This window comes from Doryrhamphus excisus, chromosome 12, assembly GCF_030265055.1.
Source record: "Doryrhamphus excisus isolate RoL2022-K1 chromosome 12, RoL_Dexc_1.0, whole genome shotgun sequence".
NCBI lineage: Eukaryota > Metazoa > Chordata > Actinopteri > Syngnathiformes > Syngnathidae > Doryrhamphus > Doryrhamphus excisus.
Window position 1 is genome coordinate 2,716,053 of NC_080477.1, and position 13,261 is coordinate 2,729,313.

General features: G+C 45.6%; 2 long non-coding RNA genes across 2 annotated transcripts; one reads left to right on the plus strand and one right to left on the minus strand.

Moving 5' to 3' along the window:
* Positions 1-428: 428 nt before the first annotated feature.
* Positions 429-11,976, minus strand: LOC131139814 (uncharacterized). The gene is made up of 3 exons (XR_009132302.1): positions 11,834-11,976; positions 9,892-10,120; positions 429-5,423 (listed from the first exon to the last, which is right to left on the minus strand). It is a non-coding gene; the product is annotated as an uncharacterized LOC131139814 (long non-coding RNA).
* Positions 11,723-12,715, plus strand: LOC131139815 (uncharacterized). The gene is made up of 3 exons (XR_009132303.1): positions 11,723-11,804; positions 12,336-12,481; positions 12,587-12,715. It is a non-coding gene; the product is annotated as an uncharacterized LOC131139815 (long non-coding RNA).
* Positions 12,716-13,261: the final 546 nt, after the last annotated feature.

The following is a 13,261-nucleotide window of genomic DNA, read 5'->3' on the forward strand; positions in this document are numbered from 1 at the left end:
TCATTGGGACAACGGGGACGGGAGGACAGCGTTCTCAAGGTTCCTCTTCCATGTTTCTCCTGATAAGGCGCCCGGAGGTGTGACGACGTGTACAGTATACGGGTGAGCGCTGAGAAGCTTGTACGAGATGTCAGGCCGGGGCGACGGCGGCGGTATTCCCAGGCTTCGCCCGCTTCCTGGTTGCTGACAGGCTATTTGTCGAGCTAATTGTGTGACGCCGAAACACAAAGCAAGCGTGGGTCTTTGTTGTAAATCTAAACAAGCTCAGCAGAATGCAGAATATTTCAAGACGGATGCTGCCGGATTACGCTCCTCTCGCAAGTGCTGGCTGCATGCTTCCATGAATATTCCATATATGGAATATTCTATTCTCCATATATGGAATATTCATGGAAGCAATCATGGATCCTCATGATGGATGCTGGGGGTTTCAACCAGAGGTGTCCAAAGTGTGGCCCCAGGGCCGTTTGTGGAAATGGCCCGAGAAAAAAAATCTGAAGCTGATCTGTAATGCTGCATGGAAAATGTGGAATTGCGGGAAAAGTGGAAATTCTGGTATTGTGGAAAAAGCTTAGCTTGAATGTTCGTGATGCTTGAATGATTGCGATTTATTTCAAATATTTATTTTTTTGGCTGGAAAAAGTGGAATTCTGGGAAACCGGGGGAATTTTACAAATGTTGAAAATAGGTCACCGGAATGTTTGTGTGATTTGAACTCAGCCATGTTTGGATTAAATGTGAACGCAGTGAGAATTCTTCGATTCTAATGTGTGGAAAATAAAGGGATTTATTTTTGGGCTGGAAAATGCAGAATTCCAGGAAAACGGTGTCATAAATGTCTAAAAAGTTTTCATGTTGAAATGTGGAGTTTCGGGAATGCTTTCAATCAGCTGAGGAATGTGCGGATCACAGGGCCGATGAAAAATGGTCATCCATCTGAAGGATGTGTGAAATTATGGACAATTTAGGATTTCTTTGGGAATGTGTCAATACATAGCCATCCTGTCCCGGATGAGCTGAACATTCTCATGTGGGAACGTTTTGAATAGGAAATAGGAATAGGAATAGTACAAATAATAGCATCTAAATTCTGAAGCTGAACTGGAATAGCATGTGGAAAATGTGGAATTAAGGCAATCCTGGGAATATTGGGCATTGGAAAAACATCCTGAATGTTTTGATGCTGAAATAGTTGGACAAATGCGGAAATAGCCGAGCATCCAAACGAGTGGAATACAAATAAAAGTGAACTGAAATTCGAACAAAAATGTGGAATCACTGAAAAAGTGGGAATATTTGCCAATTGGGAACACATCCCAGAGTGCTTTGAGAGAGTTGAGAAAGATGGAAGAGTAGCTTGGACACTCCTGGTTTGAGCCCAGCTAGCAGCAAAGATTCTTAGCGGCCTTGCCGTCCGTCCTTTTCCTGTCCTGACCGACTCCTCGGTAAATACTATCGGAGCAGTGAAGTGCGCTCGCTTGATTAGTTTCTGGCGAAGATGGCCGACTTTTCCCTGCACTCCATCTTAATTAGCTAGCCGAGACGCTTCCGCGGGCTTGATGAGGTCAAAGATGTTCATTTTCCAGCTCAGCGGGGAATCTTCCGCCGCTCACTTCTGCCTTTTTTTGTATTGACACACGGCGATAATCATATCGGTGACCGCCCTTGCCAGCCACCGCTTCCCGAAGAGGAACCCACCGGAAAGGCAAAGCAGATGAGGCGAAGCCGGAATGAACAAATCAGTTCAAGGAATTCTCACGCCAGAGTTTTTTATTAACCCTTTGGAGTCCAGGGTCGGAGTCTGTGTTTATGTTTAAAAACCGACATTCCATTTCTCTTCTCCCTTCCAAGGTCGGGTTGCGGGGGCAGCCGCCCAACTCAACTTCCATCCTACCAACGCTTCATCCGGCTCCGTCCGGCGGATCGTCGGGACGAGATGCAAGAAGTATTTTGTCATGGGTGGCGCCATGAACCACAAATGTCGTTTTTACGTTCACTTTCAACAAATGAACAATATACATCATAATTACAAATAATCCAGAACATTCATTCATTTTCTACCGCTTTTCCTCACGAGGGTCGCGGGGGGTGCTGTCTTTGGGCGTAAGGCGGGGTACACCCTGGACTGGTCGCCAGCCAATCACAGGGCACATATAGACAAACAACCATTCACACTCACATTCATACCTATGGACAATTTGGAGTCGCCAATTAACCTAGCATGTTTTTGGAATGTGGGAGGAAACCGGAGTACCCGGAGAAAACCCACGCATGCACGGGGAGAACATGCAAACTCCACACAGAGATGCCCGAGGGTGGAATTGAACCCTGGTCTCCTAGCTGTGAGGTCTGTGCGCTAACCCCTAGACCACCGTGCCGCCCCAATCCAGAACATATTTAAGGTAAATTGATTAATCAAGTCAGGTTCCCTTCCAAAGGGGACGTATTGTGGACTCCTGTAGAGCAGCTACACACCAAAACCAGCACACAAATCTTCATAGATCTTCCAGTATCTGCACCTATTCAGCTGTATTGCTTTGGATTTCGTACTTCCTGCAAAAACGGTCTGTTTTAATCAATTTTAATAATATGTAGGCTTTTGTGTTGGATCCCCAATCCCATCCGGAAGTAGAGACCGGACAGTCCAAAGTTTCTCAAGATGTCTCTCAATGGTAAGTAGCTTTAGCATTTTAGCATTAGGTTTTGTACAGCATCGGTACCCAAACTAATGGCGCTGAGAAACGGCTATTAGCAACCCCTGCATTTTGGTATCAGTTTGATATCAGATATCAATGTTGGATCAGAAACCCCCAATTACCTCGGAATAGTAACATTTCGGAGTACTCACACATTCCCCCCTCCCATTCAAAGCATTCCGGCGTGAAAACACTGAGGAGCGTTTCGGTTCATCTTCAGCGTTCGACCACAATTCCTACACAAACGTCCTCTGTAGTCGCAGTAAAGCGATGTTCCAATACCCGATTGTGTTTGAGGTTTGAGCCCCTGATTGTGTGTCGTACGTCGTCGACACGGAGCGCTACGCTGGAGCACAATGCTGCTTTGCCTCTTCAGGAGCCATACGGAGGAATACGTGGATTAACATACATTGACTTGTTGTTGGAGAACGTAAATAAAGAAGAGATTACTACCATCTCTGGGAGCCAAGGGATTTCTCTTCTCATGGGGAATAGATGATGATGAGGATGAGGAGGGGTGGTTGCTACATAACGATGAAGAGTTCTCTTTCAAAAGAACACGGCAAACGTGTGACAGACTTCTTCTTCTTCTTCCATCTGACGGCTCGTATTTGCCTTTTTAAACGGGTGATGGCAGCACAACAGGATCTCCTAGATCTCCAAGTTGCCCCCCCGATATGCAAAAAGACGCGATGGTGCACTCCTCTCACTCAACGTCAGGAAGATCTACCATCTCCGCTGCACGTTTAAGGGGGGCTACATCCCCATGTTCGCTCTCCTTCTTGCAAAAATGAGGAACCTTGCAAAAGACACGCATGCGGCCTGCACGGGGTTTCAAACCCGCAGCAGCCGAACCCGGCAGGAAGAAATTTGGGATGCATATCATTTTCTGCATGCATGCAGGAAAACCTTGCACGCAGCACGCAACCTTGCACTTACATTTTATTTAGAGCCGCCTTTCAGGACACTCAAGGTGACCGTATAGAGTTGTTAAAATAGATAAAATAAAAATTTTAAAGTTAAAATTCCACACATACATATATAAAACACAAAGGTACATAAAATGTCAGAATTTGAATTACGGGATAGAGTAAATAAATACGTTGGTGAGGTACTGAAGGGCGAGGTGGTTTATGAAGGTTCTTGAAGGTGAGGAGCAGAATTTTATACTCATTACTTTATTACTCATTTTCAAATCAGGTTAACAAATTATTTCAATTAATTTCAATTTAATTGTGAGTTGAATTTACTTGAGCTAATTAGCAAAAGTGAGTTGAGATTACTTCTATTGTTTAGTTCTATTGTTCATTCATTCATTTTCTACCGCTTTTCCTCACGAGGGTCGCGGGAGGTGCTGGAGCCTATCCCAGCTGTCTTCGGGCGTAAGGCGGGGTACACCCTGGACTGGTCGCCAGCCAATCACAGGGCACATATAGACAAACAACCATTCACACTCACATTCATTCATACCTATGGACAATTTGGAGTCGCCAATTAACCTAGCATGTTTTTGGAATGTGGGAGGAAACCGGAGTACCCGGAGAAAACCCACGCATGCACGGGGAGAACATGCAAACTCCACACAGAGATGGCCGAGGGTGGGATTGAACCCTGGTCTCCTAGCTGTGAGGTCTGCGCGCTAACCCCTAGACCCTAGTTCTAGTTCTATTGTTGATACAACAAAATATTTGTTTATTTGACCTAATAAAGAAAGTTCCCAAGACAAAGCAATAAGTCATGTGAACTTGATCTTTTAAATTGTTGTTAATTTGTAGATTTTAATCAAAATTTTAAGGCAGCGAGGTTACAATTTTTTTTAAGTTGAGTCAATTTGGATTTTTTTACAGTGTCGGAAGCCAGTGGAGGAGTTGTTGCAAGACAGGTGTTATATGACTTATATGACGCAGCAGAGTTTTGAACCAGTTGCAGGTTATGAATGGATTTGTCCGGTAGACCAAATAACAGGGACTTGCGGGAGTCAAGGCCAGACTATGGACCAGAATTGCAGTATTGTTTGGTGAAAAGGATGGCTACACACTCCGCCTCTCCTGAAATAACGTATCTGACATCAATGCTCCTTGCCCGGCCACTGCGGGCGGGCAAGGAGCCAGTACATCCATCTTCACCCATGGAAGTGAGCGGGCGCGTCCCCCGAGAGTGAAAGGTACGCCGGCCTTACAAGATCTAAGATGCCCACCTAAGACTAACCTAACACTCACTACTCCTGACGACCCAACGTCCTTTATGTGCAAATTCTCCCCGAATTCCGGAGCCCGTGTGTGGCAACATCTACGCCGTGATGTAAGTCCCGCTTAAAGAGAGGAGGCATTCGAACACGCTGGTGTTCGGGCGCCCCCGCTTAGGTGCGCTCTGTCCTACTCCGCCCTGTTCCCCGCCTGCTGACAAGCCTTCGCTTTGGTTCCATCGGCCTCGTGGAGCGTCTCAAAGACGCTGACAGGTATTTACAATCAATAAAATAATAATCCAAGAATTAGCAGAGGATAACAGCAAAGGAACACTTAGCGTCACCTCTCTGCTGCCTTTATTGTTATTAACGCGCACAATGGAGCGTCAATCCTGTACACAAATGATATGTCACTCACGTCTCCTAGGAAACGCTTTCAGCTCAGCTTTGGAATGTTTTTTTTCCCCCCTCTCTTCCTGGAGGAAGCGGCTTGAAGCTGTCACGTCGGCACGGCGATAACAACCTGGGGCGGAGAGTGACACCTGGAGAGTGACACATGAAAGGGAATCAAATCCTCCCCGAAGACGACTGTATGGAGAAGATACCGAACGCCCCTCCCAGCTCCCAACACCAAAAGCCCAAACCCGAACCCTACCTGCACGCGATGCATCGACTTGCTGAAACGGTGAATCGATGAACGACACAACCAAAACATTCATGACTCGATTCCTAATTTATCTATCATCTCAACATCTCACTCTTACTCTGAGCATCCAGGACAGACAGTTGTATCGCTTTCGTTCATTTCACAAAGATCCTCAATTCCACACGAGCGCTCTACTCCTTTTAGAATCTACTGCAAAAATGCTAATCAAAGATCCTTTATGAGAGGCGTCTGGGGACCGCCTGCAAAGAAATAACAACAGTCAACCTACTGCTGAAAAATGCCAGTCAAAGATCCTTTATATGACAGGAACACTGAATTATTTAAAGGTCTACAGAAAAAAATGCCAGTCAAAGATCCTCTATAATATGATAAGAGCGCTCCAGGGATTTACAGGACCACAACGCCAGCCAAAGATCCTCGACATGACAGATGAGTTTGTCATGGAATCTACCACAAAATTGAGTCAAAGCTCCTCTATTTGACAGGAGTGCCCTTTGCCGTGTTAGGATTTACAGCAAACATGCTTGTCAAAGATCCTCTATGGCAGGATCAGCCTGCTGTTGTAAAGAGCCTAGTGCAAATACGCTACTCAAAGATCCTTTACAAGACAGGAGAACAAGAAGAAGTAAGAATCTACCACAAAAGTACTACTCAAAGATCCTCAATGTGAGAAGAGCGCTCTGCAGTTTTTGGAAAACTGTTGCAAAAATGTGCAGTGAAATGATTCAGTCACGTATTCATTCCAGGGGCGTCACTAGGTTTTGAGGACGGGGGGGGGGGGGGGGGCAATCATTATTATATTATTCATTAGCCTATTATTATTACTATCATAATTCTTCTTCTTCTGATTATTACTGCTACTACTACTAGTAGTAATAGTAGGCTAGTATTAGCCTGCTTATTGCTTATTAGCCTGCTTTTGCTCTATTATATGACATTTGTCAGAGATTTTTTTCATAAAAAAAATCAATAATTGTTTTTTTTAAATCAATAGAAAATATCAAATTATTTAGGGGGGGCTTAAGAACTTTTTAGGGGGGCAGAAGACCCCCTAAAACAGGCCTAATGACGCCACTGATTCATGCAGACTGATTTGTCGTTTACGATTTGTTGTTTTCCAAGTGTTGTGTTTTTCACGCAGGAACACAAGTGGAGCAAATCATCGCAACAACATGCAACCTCGTTTGCTTTCATCTCCAATATTTGGTACAACAACATACGTATGAGGCCATAGTCTTTGTCTTCCCTGCGAGTGTCCTGGCGGAAGCGATGCAAACGCTACAAGGTCACGTGGTTGACACCCAGCAATATGTCATTTGCAAAGACTGTATAGCGCTATTTTTGCGAGGCGGGAGTAAGGCCTCTTCTTTCCATACGTTTCAGCTAATATCACACCTCCGAAGCAATCACTCACACGCGGCGCTATGCAGCAGAGCAATGCTAAGATAGACTTATTTCCTCAAACGATACTGACGACATATTGTCAGAACAATATGTTAGATAACTTTGGATTTAAGTGCAGTTTGTGAACACTTGGAGGGAAGAAGGACTTGAAGTCTACCTGTTGATTTGTCCCAATCAAATATCCTGACATGACTACGAGAACAGCACTACTGATGACTATTCAACGATGATATTCAACTATACATTTCTACCACCTCCATCACCTCCAATATCTACTCCACCCTCACCAACTGCTTAGCTCATATCAAAACTTGGATGGAACAAAATTTTCTCAAACTTAATAGTGACAAAACAGATATTATCATCATCGGTCCCAAAAACACCACAGCGCCCACCCATAATTTCCATCTTCAATTTGGCAGCGGCACCCTCACTCCATCCCCGCTCATTCGCAACCTTGGTATCCTCCTAGACCCCACCCTTTCATTTGAACCCCACATCAAACAGTTAACCCGGACTGCATTTTCCCATCTTAAGAACATAGCCCGACTCCGTCCATCACTTCCATTCTCTGCCGCTGAATCCCTAATCCATGCATTCATCCCCTCCAGAATGGACTACTGCAACAGCATTCTCTACGGTACACCATCCAAAACCCTCAACAAACTACAATATATTCAGAACTCCGCTGCCCGCCTCCTCACCTCCACCCGCTCCCGTGAACACATTACCCCTGTCCTCCAAAACCTCCACTGGCTTCCCGTCCCCCAACGCATTCACTTCAAAATTCTTCTCATCACCTACAAAGCCCTCCACGATCTGACCCCCCCATATCTCACAGACCTCCTCCATCCACATAATCCCCCGCGTCCCCTTCGCTCCTCAGACTCCAACCTCCTGGCACTCCCCTGTAAGACCAAGCTCCGAACCTGGGGAGACAGAGCCTTCTCCATCGCTGCCCCCACTCTCTGGAACTCTTTGCCCCACTCACTCCGTGCTTGCCCTGACCTTCCCACCTTCAAAAAACAACTCAAAACCCACCTCTTTAAATCTGGTTTTAATGTCTAACCTTCTATATCTGACTGCTGTGCCCCGCCCCGCTTTTTTAACTGTGTACTAACCAATGAATGTTGTATTTTGGTGTGTCTTTTATTCTGTTTACTTGCTCTATTCAACTTCATTCTTTTGTAAAGTGTCTTTGAGTATCTTGAAAAGCGCTATACAAATAAAATTTATTATTACTATCTGGAGAACCAGAGTATAGAGGGAGAGGAGCCACCTGCTGTGGCCCAGCATGGTGTACTGTATTCGGGCACACGCTCCGAGCAGCCGGTGGTGACGCCACGGAGGTCAAATAGAACGCAAAATGTCTCTGTGGGGTCAGGGGAAGTTAAAGTCACTGGCGCTTGATTTTCTTTTCTTCTTGCACTCACGTTCAGTAAAAGCAGCGTGTTTATGACACGATATTATTTAAGAGCTTCCGCCAACATCGGTATCTGAAACAGACGATATCGGTTTATGATATCGGATCCTTGATCAGAGAGGCTGATGTGGCTGAAGTCGCTGCTGAGGTGTCAAGACATTGTTGCCATGGTGACAGCTCAGCTCGGACCGCAGGTGATCCTCATCATCATCATCATCATCATCGGTGTGAGATTTGCTCTCTTTGGTAATGAGCGTCTCCTCATTCTCCCTTCCCCCCCTCCAGGATGAAATGCTTGCTCGGGCTTTTATGAAGCTCGGTGACGCAAAGACGAACGGCGTGCGGAAAAGGTAAAGGTCGAGTGAGTGAGTGAGTGAGTGACTTCCTGGCGGAGTCGCCAACTCCACCTCCGGGTGTCGGATGCCACGCTGTGCGGCAGATTGAAGTCAGCGACTTTGGGAATCATCTTTAGTAATTTGGCTAATGGACTAATCCCAGCTCAACTTTAGCAAATGGGGCTTTTTACGAGGCGATTCCGAGGAAGAAGCGCTCCGCCAATGTCATGGATGATAAACATGCAATTGAGCAATGGCGGCGTGATGAGTGTTTTCCTTTTTGCGCTGCAGCAGGAGCGCCGCCGCCGCCGCCGCTGCCTGACGGTACCTCCCAGTGGCGATAACGCCGCCATCTATTATATGGATCTGCACTCTGCCTTTGATGGGTGGAGACGCTAAATCAACGCCGGGATTTTTGTTTGAGCTCAAACTTCACAACTTTGTGGCGACGGCTTCATAAGCGGAACTTTTATTTTTTATTAATGGCGCTTTTAAATTCCATCACCATTCCCCGGCTAATCCCTTCGGACGTAACGGCCAAAGAACGTGTCCGCCTTTTGATGTATTTGTTTCAAAGTTACAGCTCCAGGCGCCGAGCGTCAACCATTTGTCATTAACGTGTGTGTGTGTGTGTGTGTGTGCACTTTTGCCACATTTGTTGCCTGGCTCCTTGGAGTCCACAGACAAAGTATGGAGAAAAAGGTTTGGACGAGATGTCCATCTTGTATGAGGATGCTCTGATCAGGGTTTCATCCTGCCGATCTCCATAATTCATCAGTGAAATCGTCCGATACCAATGCCGATGCTGATACCAAACCAATCACAATTCATAGTGCTTTACAGAAAAGAAGGGTGAAATCGCTTCATACATAAAAACATCGAATCATTCTGCAAATCACTATAATTCCAAAAACAAAGCAAAACCAAAAACTCAAAATGAAAAGTGGCGATAAAATACCCCCCCCCCACAAAAAAAAAAAAAAATACTCCCAGCTGCCGTGTACAGTTGAAGGGAAGTGCTCTCAGCCCGGAATTGAACATTGCCAAGGTCGAGGGAGGATTGTCGCACATCTTCTGGAAGACTGAAAATGCAGTCCGGACTCCGGGCACCCGCAGGAGACCAGTACCCGATCTTCAGAACCCGAGACGGTTTATGTGGCTCCAACAAGTCAGAGACTTACTTTGGTGAAAGACCATGAAAAGACCGCGGAGTCACAGGAGGCCAGTGCCGAGACCCGGGTGCTGGACTATGCTCATATTTTCTGGTTCTCGCCAGGACTCGAGCAGCAGCATTTTCCAGCCAGTCTAGTGAGCCCAGTGAGGAGACCTGACCTTCAGAGGAGGCTTCATGACAGCAGTTTTAGGGCCTTTGGGAATCATCCAGTCTGGATGGAGACGCCTGGGAGCAACCTGGAAGGATTTTATCAACATATTTGCATCATTAAAATCACACGTGGCAAATGTAACAGAACCAGAACTAGAGATCAATATTAGCACCCCCCACTACCCCCCCCCCAGTGTACAGCTTTCCTTTGCTCTAATGAGTCCTGCTACTCTTTGTCTGCAGAGGAAGTGTCATCGTGTTTGAGGACAAATGGATGGTTTTTGGAGAAAGGAAACGATTAGCCGAGCTAGCAGCGCCTTTTGTTCCTTGGGCTAATGCCGCCGTGATTTGGACATCTCCGCACGTCCCATCAAGCCCAAAGAAACAAGGAGAGCCTTCATTTACGTTTCACATTTCAGTCCGGCTGTCGCTTTCTTCCGAGCGTCCTCCACATTAAACCTTGCAATGAAGGCCGAGTGAAAAACCGCCTCTTTGACGCGCGTCGTATTTCGTCCTTCGGAAAGCAATGCGCTTTGAAGCCAACATGGCCGCCGAGCTCCGAGACAATATGTCACTTGTGATTAAGGACGAACGAGCCGGCTCAGAAAGAGGAGGACTGCCGTGGCGTCGCACACTCGCAGCGATCCGAGGAACTCCAAATTGTCTCACCCTGGAGGTCAAAAGCACGAGAGATGCAGACGCGCGCACACACGCACACACACGCACACACACGCACACACACACACACACAGCTTGTTTGCCTGCTGACTGTGGATATTGCAGATCCGTGTCGGCTCCTCCAGCGATGGGCAGGTGATTGGCAGCTCTGTTTACGGTGCCGCCCGCCCCCCACACCCCCACCGCATCGCCAGCCCACGCCGTCCTTGACCCCAAAGCGCCACCTGAGCCGCATACGTTTGGATTAAGACTCGTCCCCGGCAGACGGTACCTCCAAGACTCAACCCCCCCCCCAGCCCCCCAGTCAAGAGCATGCCTACGCATGCCGCAACAAACCGCAAGCTAGTGCCTGTTTAAGGGACAATTTGAGGCTACCATTTGGACTTTTGATGGCGAAGCCTCTCGGAATGAAGATGGCGGACTTGGAAGAATTCCTAATTTGACCAACATTTTCAGGAAAAGTATGCTGACACTTTTTGGCTTTTTGGGTGAACGACGAAGTGTTGGCTTCTTTGTGGTTTGGATGACGGCTAATGTTGAAAACGACATTTTTGGTTTTATATCCAAATATGACAAAACTTTGAACTTTGACCCAACCACAGTTTATGTCTAATTACATGATTTCCTTGGGGATTTATTGAAATTGCAGGTTTAAAAGTGTACACTTGAGTGGGGGATGGTAACTAAAACAACAAAGAAATATGGCGATGTGCATATTTTACTATTATTTTTATTATTAACATGTTCAGAGGTTATTATACTTAAATAGTATAAAAGCAAATATGTTTTTTTAATGAAAATACCGTTAAAATATTTTTAAAGTGAAAATGATAGCGTGAAAATATGTAATTAAAACTGAAAATGAAAGAAATGAAACCGAAAGTGAAATGAAGCTTTCCTGTAAAAAATAAGTGGTAGCTGAGACATACAGAAAAAATAAAATAAAATTCCAATACTGCTCATGTCATGTTAGCAGTTAGCTAACACACTAGTTAGCTAGTTAGCTAACACACCAACCGCAAACGCAAGCTAGCAGTAGCATGAAGTTAGCGAACTTGACAGTACAACTTTTGAAATAGAAAATGCATCTACGTAAGTGCTTTATACACCCATATACTTACAAAGACGATCACTTCCCAAGAAACAAGCGTTCAGAGCAACTTTCAGCGTGTTTATGAGGTTTTCCCTTCGTTTCTGCCGTGAGGAAAGCCTGCTTTTCGCCGAGAGAAAACAACAAAGCTTGTCTATATGCCAGAGCACTCACTCGCCAGTGGCCCAAAACGATACTTTCTAGAGAAGATGTCTCACTCTGTAAACTTTTTAACCTTAGCGTTTTTAACAATATTTATTAGAACTTTTAGCTATTTATTACTTTCATTTTAACTAACTTATGAAACGTATGAATTATTAATGTTTTCGAACCAAAGATATGACAGAGTGCTAAAATTGAAATTAGTGATAAAATAATAAAAATGACAAAATAAGTGTTAAAAATATAAAAATTATGAAATTGTTTTTGCTAAAAATAATTTAATAAGAAATAATAAGAAATTGAAATGAAAACAAGATCATGAAATATTATACAAATAAAAAATTCCCTGCATGTTGTGATGCTCTTGACAGATTTGATTCAAGTCCGATTCAAAAACTCGATGAGACCACGATGAGCGACCGTCTGCTTTTGAGTGAATCCGTTCATTCTTCATGCTGAGGCTCCTAAGTGCTGCTGCGGTCCCAGATTGACACTTCCAAGGGGAAGAGGCACAAAGGTGGCCCAAGTGTGTGTGTGTGTGTGTGTGTGCGTGTGTGTGTGTGCGTCCTGTCCTGCAGGTGCTTTGCTGCCATTCAACCCCCCGCTATCTCTTCCCCGTCAGGGATGCGCCCCGGAGGTGGCTGCACACTCGGAAGCAAAACACCCACCATGGACCGGAAGGCCCCGTCTGCCGCCCAGCAGGTCCTCACCTGGGGGTAAGGTCACGGCCCCGCATGCCCGCCTCATCGTCTATTTTTAGGATTTAGAATCCCATTTTGTTTGGAAATAAAAATAATCACCATGGTGATATTTCGGCACAAATACTCAAATTAACGCCTCGTCTTTGTCACATGGTGCGTGGTCTGCAAAGCAAGTAACCGCCAGCGTCTCCAATTAGCAAGTGTAAAAATAAGTTAAGCTTTAAGGGAACAGAGCAGTCCAAATAATGTGCAAACGCCCCCCCTCCCCCCCTAATCTTCACAAAAGACGTCTCGTGTACGACATTGGTGGCGGTCTGTTTGTCATCAGCGCGTCCCGCCGCCCGACCAGCCCTCCTAAACCGTCTCATTTCCATTTAGAGTGAACGGGACGTCACCAGGCCAGCCCATCACAGCCCCTCGCCCCCCTCCCTCCAAAAAACAAACAAACAATAAGCGCCGGTGACAGGGGGAGACATCAGACTCGTTAATTTGGCGTCATGGACCCACGAGTCCAGACCGGAATGATAAGTGGAATTTTGCAGGGTGGATGCAAAAGATCCAAATCCAAAAAGTCAGCATGACAAAAGATGACAAAA